General features: G+C 43.7%; 1 long non-coding RNA gene across 1 annotated transcript; it reads left to right on the top strand.

Annotated features, from left to right (window-relative positions):
* The first annotated feature begins 1,336 nt into the window (after positions 1 to 1,336).
* On the top strand, positions 1,337 to 6,265 carry LOC141415562 (uncharacterized). Its single transcript, XR_012440547.1, has 3 exons — positions 1,337 to 1,578; positions 3,245 to 3,400; positions 5,711 to 6,265. It is a non-coding gene; the product is annotated as an uncharacterized lncRNA (long non-coding RNA).
* Positions 6,266 to 9,360: the final 3,095 nt, after the last annotated feature.

Genomic DNA, 9,360 nt, shown 5'->3' with positions numbered 1-9,360 from the left:
AAAACATGAGAAGAAAGATTTGGAATCAAAACCCTCACTTTATACCTTGACTAACTAGAAAGAGAATGGTGGCAAACTAAGAAGGGAGGAAAGACTAGAGCAGACACAAATGAAATCAAGAATAAGAATAAGAATAAGAATAATAGGCAGGGGTAAACCCTAAGAGTTGGTTTTTGACAAACTCACACATAGATTAATGAGAGAAACACACAAAGATGCAAAGAAAGAGAGAGACAAGGAAGATGAGGCAAAGAGAGACAGAGAGGAGGAGAGGGACTGAGGGAGGGAGAATGGGAGACAGAGGGGGAGAGAGGTCTCAAATACTAAAATCACAAGTGAAAGAGGTGATATTACAATACCACAGGAATAAATAGGACTACGAAAGAATATGAGTAATTGTGAGATCAAAAATACATAAGCTAAAAGAAATTGATAAATTTCTTAAACACACAAACTACACTACTGAATCATGAAGTGAAAAATTTGTACAGGTTTGTAACTAGGAAGGAGGCTAAAGCAGTATTCAAAAACCTCCCAACAAAGAAAATCACAGGTCCAGAAGACTTTACTGGAGAATTCCACCAAACATTTTGAGAAAACTTCACGTCAATTTCTTCAAACTTTTCCAAAAACTAGAACAGAAGGGAAGTCCAAATTCATTCCTTCAGGTCAGCATTATTCTGATACCAAAGCTAGATGACGATGTCATAATGAACACACTCTACCAGGATAAGATGTGGGGAAAAACTCAGCATAATAAAGGCCCTACATGTGGAACAGGTTCTGCCTGGATGCAGGGGGTTGGGGGTTGGGGGTGGGGGAAGGGAGGTGTCACAAGCAATGTATACACATGTAAGCAAATGTAAAAATGATAAAATAAAAGGAGAAAGGAAAAAAATAAATAAATAAAGGCTCTACATGAAAAGTCAACAAATTACATCATCCACAGTGGCAAAAGACTAAAAACTGTGCCTTTAGGATCAGGAGAAGGGTGTCTCCTCTTACCACTTCTATTCACCATGATGCTAAAATTCCTACCTAGAGCAACTAGCAAGTGTTAGGTCCCTAACACATTCTTGGGGGGGGGGGTGGAAGGACCCGAGGCTATACCTTAAAACCAGACCCCCTGATTTATGACTGCTTGTTTCTCCCTGCCTGATTGTTTCTCTTGCAAAACAACTCAGGAACTTCCAGTTACTCAACTAGCCAGGCATGTCGACCTGTTCCATCTGGTGATCACAGATAATCAGAGACCAGAGACTTTCTCCCTCCCCATGGCTTGGCCCCTCCTATAAAGCTCACTACCCAATTCACCCAAGTCGCTGCTCCCTGATCTCAGGGGGCAGCCCGCAGTCTGGATTTCTAATAAATCTTTATTTTCCACATGTGGCATGGTCTTAATTCGGCCGTACCTTACATCTGGTGCCGAAACCTGGGAGAGGTTATCAGGACACTCCGGCCTGGGGCTGCTCCCTTGGCCTTTGTGTCCTGCCCTCCACCTGACCTACTCCTCAGACTTGGTGTCACCCTCCTGCCGGGGCTACCTGCTCTGCCTGGTCCAGAAGTCCACTACTCCAGGTATGCTTCTCTCCGCCCGAGAAGCATACCTGGTACCCACCACTTAGCACAGGGACGCCTGGCTAACCAGTTGGGACATTTTCCATTGGACAGCAACCCAGGCTGGGGATGCCCGCTCTTGGGAACCCGTTCAGGTGACACTCACACTCTCTTTCTCTCTCTCTCTTGCTCTCCCTCTCTGTTTTCCTTACCTCTGCCTAGGATGAGAGCTCAACAGCCCCTCCAGCTTACTATAACCAAACGGCAACCGGACGATTCTGCTCTCCTTGCCTGAGTCACATAAGGGAGGCTAGATCTTGACCTAGATCTATATTGGCCTGAAGAGTAAACTCACCAAGGCACCTGCCTTGCTCTCTCTCTCGCTCTCCCTCTCTCTGTCTGTCTGTCTCTCTCTCTCTCTCTCTCTCTCTCTCTCTCTCTCTCTCTCTCTCTCTCTCCTTCTAAGTTATGGAGAACTCCTACTCTACATTAGACGCGTCCACTGGGATGCCTTCTCCGCACCCTCCCCCTTGGTCTCCAAGATGATATACAACCTAAGTGACTGATTAATTATTGCAATACCGTTTGGCCTCTGTACAAGCTAGATAATCATTCATAATGGCCTGAAAACGGTACTTCTGATTTTCATGCTCTTCTAGATCTTGACAATTTCTGCCATCACAATGGCAAATGATTTGAAATTCCATTTGTCCAAGCTTTCCTTTCTCTCTGCTCTCAACCCTCCCTGCTCCAATCTTGTAATGCTGTTCAAATCCTCCTTGCCAACAACAAACCCCTCTCAAAGTCTGTGTCTCTCCCTCCCATTGGACTCTCATACTTGTGACCTCATGGGCTCTGTCTGCCTACCTCCCAACTCCTCTTGCCAGTCCTCTACATCAATCTCTTCTCCCACCTTATCCTCCCGTGACTCAGACCCCCCTTCTTCCACCCCTGCTGGCTCTCCCAAATAGCAGCCACCCTATTCTCCTTCTACAGTAGTCTCTATTGACCCTGAGCCATCAGCTCCTCAGGAACCAACATTGCCAGCCTTACCCTCAGCCCCTGCTACACCCTCAACCTTCTCCTCCCCACCTGCGTCCCATACCCACTCCCACACCTCCTTCCAAGCACACTCAGCCCACCTGTACCACTCTGGGAGGTGGCAGGAGTTGATGACATTATCAGAGCCCATGTGCCTTTTTCCATGACTGAACTCTCCCAAATTAAAAAGAGGCTTGGCTCCTTCTCTAATGACTCAGTCTCCTATATTAAAGAATTTAAATACCTAACCCAATTATTCTCAACTCTCATTTTATTTCCCAATCCTTCCCTAATATTCAAAGAAAACTTAAACAGGCAGAGGGTGGCCCTCAAACCCCCCAGGGAGATCTTGTGAAAATGGCATTTAAAATAATAACTGAGATGAGGCTTAAAACCAGTGAAAGGCCCAGCTCTTGATGGCTGCCCTGAGGCCACCTCCCCCAACTTTGAGACGGGCGGGACAACAACACAGGCCTCCAGGGCCTGCTTCAAGTTCAACCAGACAAGACACTGGGCAAAACACTGCCCTTCACCTCCCCTGCTGCCAGGACCCTGTCCACGATGTGGCCAGAATGGACACTGGAAGGACGACTGCCCCTCTTTGTCTCTGCAAGGTAGATCAGTCTCCCATTCCCACTCTCAACAGAGTGAAGGCCTCACAGACCTCTTGGGCCTGGCGGCAGAAGACTGATGCAGGCCTGGAACCTTGGCCTCCTTCAAGATCACCTCAGAGGAGCCCAGGGTAGCCATCCAAGTAGCAGGTGGGCCTCAATCACCTACTTGGTGCTACCTGACTTCTCAGGTAAGCTTTATCCTTCACAGATCTCCGTGGTGGGGGTAGACGGTCGCCTCCATCAGCCAAAAAAGAAAAGGCAGTGTTATTCAAATTAAAATTCTTACGAAAGTTAATTTTAAAATACAAATTACAAAGTAAATAACTGGAAAGGATATAGAGAGGTATTGAATGTATTTTTGAGAAGTTGAAGGAAAAAGGAATGGTTTTTTGGATGAGAAAGGATTTTGGTTTTTTTTTTTTCCTTTTTTTCCGGTGCTGGGGACCAAACTCAGGGCCTTACACTTGCCAGGCAAGCGCTCTTCCACTGAGCTAAATCCCCAACCCTGAGAAAGGATTTTGTAAAGAAGGGTTTGTCCTAAAGATTGTTTCAAATAGGAAGGATAAGGACAAACCACCAAAGGGTTTAGTATGTTGTATGAAGGTCTGAGTAAGTTTTAAAAGTGTATAATAAAAACTTCAGTGTGTGATAAAGTTAAAGTTAACTATAATCTAAGAGTTGCCTAAAAGATTTTTAAGGTCAAGTCAAACTAAAATCTAATTCTCTATGTCCATAAAATAATAAGGCTATCTTAATATTATTCTGCTCTGAGTAACATCTACAAAAAAAATGTTATAGGACATGTGTTTTCTGTTAACCCGTCAAGCTTTAAGTACTACTAAATCAGAGTCATTTACATATTTGCTCATGTGTCTTAAATGACTATCTTGTAACTGTGTTCTGTGTCTATACTTTATCTAAATATGATACAAAAAAGTGTCAGTTTGTATAAAATAATGAGCTAAAGCTCTCTTTTATCCAAAAGTGCTACATTTAACCTGCATTCTGACAGTCAGCCTCTATTTGCCTTTAAAGGTCCCACAAACGCTACATAGCAACTAACCTGGTCAGTTTTGCCACAAGGATTTAAAGACAGCCCTCATCTTTGTGGACAAACCCTAATCAAAGACTTATTAGATTGGCACTACCCAGAGGCCACCCTTCTTCAGTGCAGAGCCAGAGTGTCCCTCATCTGCAGGGCAACTGAGTCCTTTTTAAAACTTTCTGGCCTCCTGGGATACAAGGTCTCTAAAGAGAAGTTTCAACTATGTCTCCCACAGGTCACCTACCTAGGTGTGGTCTTAAAGGGACAGGCTCCATAAAGCCCTTCCTTCTTGAGCCCCTTTTAAATAATTTATGGCCACCCATTTCTCTTAGAAAACTTGCCTCCAACAGACTCTGCTCCTCTGGCTGACTACCTACTTTATCTTAACCTCCTCTGGGAACTTCTCAGAGAGCATGCAGACCAGATCCTGTCCCACCCCATAACAATTTCTATTAAAACCAGAGGATCTTGCTCTCCTAAAGGATCTTCAACCCTCTCCATTGAGACCTCAGTGGACCAGCCCTCATCTGGTCATCCTCACAATGCCCACCGCTATCAAGCTCAATGGGCCCCCCCAGTGTCAGCACCTTTCTAGGATAAAATGTTGCCCACCAACTTCAGGCTCTTCCACTACAAGAAAGGATGAGTACTCTTGCATACTGCTGGGCCCCAGGTGGCTATGCCTCCCCTGCAAACTCTCTCCTTCTTCCACTCCTGCATAAGCTCTCGATCTGCTTTACCTTCGCAACCCAGAAATCCTCCTCCTGTGACCTATGCATGCGCATTGCAAGGGCAGGAAGTATTGTTACTAAGACTTTACTGTTCCACACTTACTATTCCTGTGCAGGCTCTGTTATCAGGTCATGCACTCACAATCACACCATTTATCAAGTGTGCTCCCATGATAATCAATTTACCTGCTTCAACCCCACTTATCACCCTGTGGAGCAGTGGTTAGAACTCAGGAGTGGTCACCTCGCTGGGAACATTGTTACTCGAACCCAGGTGTTTGATCCTGAAAAACCAGTGTTATTATTGTTTGATGCCTGTGTGGCTATAGACAAACTATGTGGAGGTACAGGCTGTGGCTGTGGAGGCCTGGGTTGGAAAAGGACTTATATATCAAAATAAAAATATATGTGCCGGGGAGACAACTCCTGTGTAATAATGAGGGTTATCATTTTTGCCCTTATTGGAGTTGTGTTTCATGGGCCACATGGCACAGGGCTACACCCTTAGCCCTCCTTCAAAAAGGCACTATTACCCCTAACTACAGCCAAGTCACCTGTAACCCTGTAAATTTCACTGCGCTCAAGCCATCTGATTGGACACAGGGACAGATCATTTTCTGCCATAGGTGAATTTAAAACACTGGTGGGGGCAGTGGGCCTAAATCTAAATGATGCTATGGAAATACAAACCCTTAAACCAGGAAAATGCTCTTTAACCCTAGATGCCTCCAGGATCATTCAGGGAACTCAGCAGACAGACTTCCCACCAGATGCTACTACAACCTTCTCCCAACAACTGGCTGTCTGCAAATGAAACCTGGGACAAACCATCAGCCTCCGTTCCTGGGGATCTCACAAATTTCCAAATTCCAGCCAAACCCCCTTAAGCGATGCCCCCACTCAGCATGAAGCAGCTAGATCAATCTGTGCCCATAATACCAACAAAAGGCTGGAATGTTAGGTCCCTGGCATTCTTGGGGTGGGCAGAAGGACCTGAGACTACACCTTAAAACCAGGCCCCCTGATTTATGACTGCTAGTTTCTCCCTGCCTGATTGTTTCTCAGCTTGCAAAACACCTCAGGAACTTCCAGTTACTCAACTAGCCAGGCATGTCGACCTGTTCCATCTGGTGATCACAGATAATCAGAGACCAGAGACTCTCTCCCTCCCCCATGGCTTGGCCTCTCCTATAAAGCCCACTACCCAATTCACCCAAGTTGCTGCTCCCTGATCTCGGGGGGCAGCCCACGGTCTGGATTTCTAATAAATCTTTCCTTTCCACATGTGACGTGGTCTTAATTCGGCAGTACCTTTCAGCAAGGAAGTGAAAGAAAAAGCATAAAAACTGGAAGGGAGGATGTAAAATAATTTCTTTTCACAGATGAGAGGATTTTTTTTAGAACTCTAAAGATGCCACCTAAAAAAATGAGAATTAATAATCAAGGGCTGGTAGAGCTCAAGTGTAAAGCACTTGCATACCAGTGTACAGCTCTACATTCAGCCCAGTGATAAAAAAAAAAAAAAAAGAGGGGAGGGAGAGGTAGGGAAGAATGAAAGGAAAAAGAAAAAGAAAACCCTAATAATCAAGCTAAGTACAGCAGTATTTACTTGTAATTTCAGCACTCAGGAATCTGAGGCAGAAGGCATGAATTCAAGGCTTGGGCTACATAGCAAGACCTGTCTAAAGTTTTAAAATTAATAATGAAATTCAACAAACTTGTAGGACACATTACCAACAGACAAAAATCAATAAATAGGACTTCTAAGACTATTGTCTCACAGCAGCTTTGGAAAGCAGAGGAGGTCACAGAAAAAAGGTTGTGTAACAAAGGGTGTGTGGAGGGAGCTGTGTATAATGGACGTGGGTACATGGGAAGCCCATGTTTGTTAAAGAAATGATTACACTGAATCATTTATTGTCTCAAAAGGCCAGTCATAAAAATCTGACAAGGAGGCCATTGGATATCTAACTTACTATAAGGAATGAACAGGCAGAGAAAGTTGGTCAATGATCAACCCAGGCACTGAAGGAAAATGAATATTGGTGAGAGGCCAGAGAGCAGAATGAAGGGGCACAGAGCAACTTTCACAGTGTTCCCAGGAAGCAGATGTGAACTGGAGCAGGTGCCAAATAGACACCACTGACTTTGCAGACCACTGCCTCCAGATTGCCTCCCTGGAGGAACCCACTGGAAGGAAAATGTCCACCATGTTTATGCCAGTCTCCTCACGGCGGGCTGGTATGTGTGGAGGTGCAGATGGCTAAAACCAGGCTCGGATTTTGTTGGGCTTTCAGTCAGTGTCATAATAGGAAAAGGTTTCTGAGGCTCTTGGGAAGGCCAAAATATATTTTCCACGTGGAACTGATGGAAATCTCTGTGGCCAGAGGCAATTGATAGTTTATTAAAGACTACTGCAGATTCTTACTATTCCTCTGATTAAGAGGTGGACTGTAATCACTCTCTCCTTGAACTGGGGCTTTTCTGAGTAATGTGCTTCACTAAAACAATGTGGAATGAGAAATGCTTTGGGGATCTGCCTGGACCTCTTGAACCTTGCTCAAAAGAAGACAGACAACTTGAGTGCCCTGAGAATTCTAGACCATGAGAAGTGCAAGCTGGCCAAAAGAGAAGACTAGATGCACACTCAATGTCCTTAGCTACTCGTGTCCTTCCAACAGAGATCAGAATCTCATGTGGCAGACCACACTGCCCTGAAGCAGACTAGAGACATCTAGAAGCAGACAACCCATAGATAGCATCTCCAGTTTACTGGTATATAATAAGAGTAAATTCATATTTTAAGCCAGTTATAGTTTTGCTTTGGTTTGGTTTTGGCAGTACTGGGGTTTGAACTCAGGGCCTTATACTTGCTAGGCAGGTGCTCTACCACTTGAGCCACATTCCCAATCCTTTTCACTTTAGCTGTTTTTTTAAAATAGGACCTTGTGTTTATGCCCAGGCCAGCCTGGACAGTGATCTTCCTATTTACACTTCCTGCATAGCTGGGATCACAGGCATGTGCCACCGTGCCCAGCTTTCATTGTTGAGATGAGGGGGGGTGTGTCATGAGCTTTTTGCCCAGGTTGGTTTAGAACAGCAATCCTCCCTCTTTCGGCCTCCCAGGCACCTAGGGTTACAAGCATGAGCCATCAGTAAGTTTTTGTGAGATTTAGTATGTAGCAGATATAGGAACATCAAAAAAAATCATTAGAGAATACAAGCAAACAAAAGAGAGTTTAGGTTTACATTAAGTGTTAGGTTCAAAATAAATGAATGAAGCATAGTCCACATTTTATGTTAGGTCTCAAATTATAATTCTGAGTTCAAATTTTTCAGTTAGTTAGGTTGCCACTTTTTGTTGTTTATTAACTATTACAGTTCTAGTCCACAAACATGGTGTTGACTTATGCACACATACATTTTTTTCTTACTCATTTTTAACTGCTTACCTTGAAACAGGAGAATCAAATATAGTTGTTAAAAGAGTTTAAAAACATACCATGCTATACCAATAAAAACTACAGATATAATCACTGACATAAATTTATACAAGCAAAAGCACAAATTAAAATACCAGTGCTTCTTAGTTGTATTCTTCATGCATACATTCATTAACCCTTGTTCAAACATATTCCAACTAATTCCTTCTGTTTGTGGATTGCTAAGGATGTCATGTCACTGCATATGTTAACTAGAAGCACAGTTCACCTGGATTGAACCTCATCACCCAGCAAGTATACCTTTCAGAGGCTGGTTCATGAGCACTAACAGCCTCTTCCCCTATATTGGCACTATATACAGACATTAAGAGCAAAATGAAAAGAACAAACAGGAGTATCAAGACTTTACGTCAGATGAGATTAGACCTGAGAGAGGGAGGCATCTAGGAAAAACTCAAGAGTTTATGGTTTGGGTCACTAACTAAATAGCAGTAATACATTACATAAAGAAATAGAGGAGGATGAAGTTTTCATTTTGGATTTGTTGAGCTGTAAGGCCTTTTGGAACAGCTACAATGAAGTCTTTACAGTGAACTGAACCTAGGAGCTAAAGGCTGGGGAAGAGGTCCAAGCTGGAGAGAAATAGGTTGGAATGTCAACTCACAGTAAGCTGAATCTGTCAAGAACTGAAGAGAGGGATGAATATGAAACAGGATAAGACACACAGATAATTTATGCTATGGTGAAGAAAGTAGGATTTGGCAGGGAGAGAGAGAAAAAATCACTAAGGCCACAGTAGAAACTAACACAGAAGAATTTCTAGAAAATCATTTGAAATATGGGAAAAGACTCAAGCAAGGTAAAGACTAGGCAATAGACAATAGTCACTGGAGAAGCACTGGATTTGACTGTAATTCAGGTTATTGGTG

The sequence above is a fragment of the Castor canadensis genome, chromosome 13, assembly GCF_047511655.1.
Source record: "Castor canadensis chromosome 13, mCasCan1.hap1v2, whole genome shotgun sequence".
NCBI classification, from domain to species: Eukaryota; Metazoa; Chordata; class Mammalia; order Rodentia; family Castoridae; genus Castor; species Castor canadensis.
Note: the sequence above shows the minus strand (reverse complement) of the source record. Positions and strands in the feature narration are given on the sequence as shown.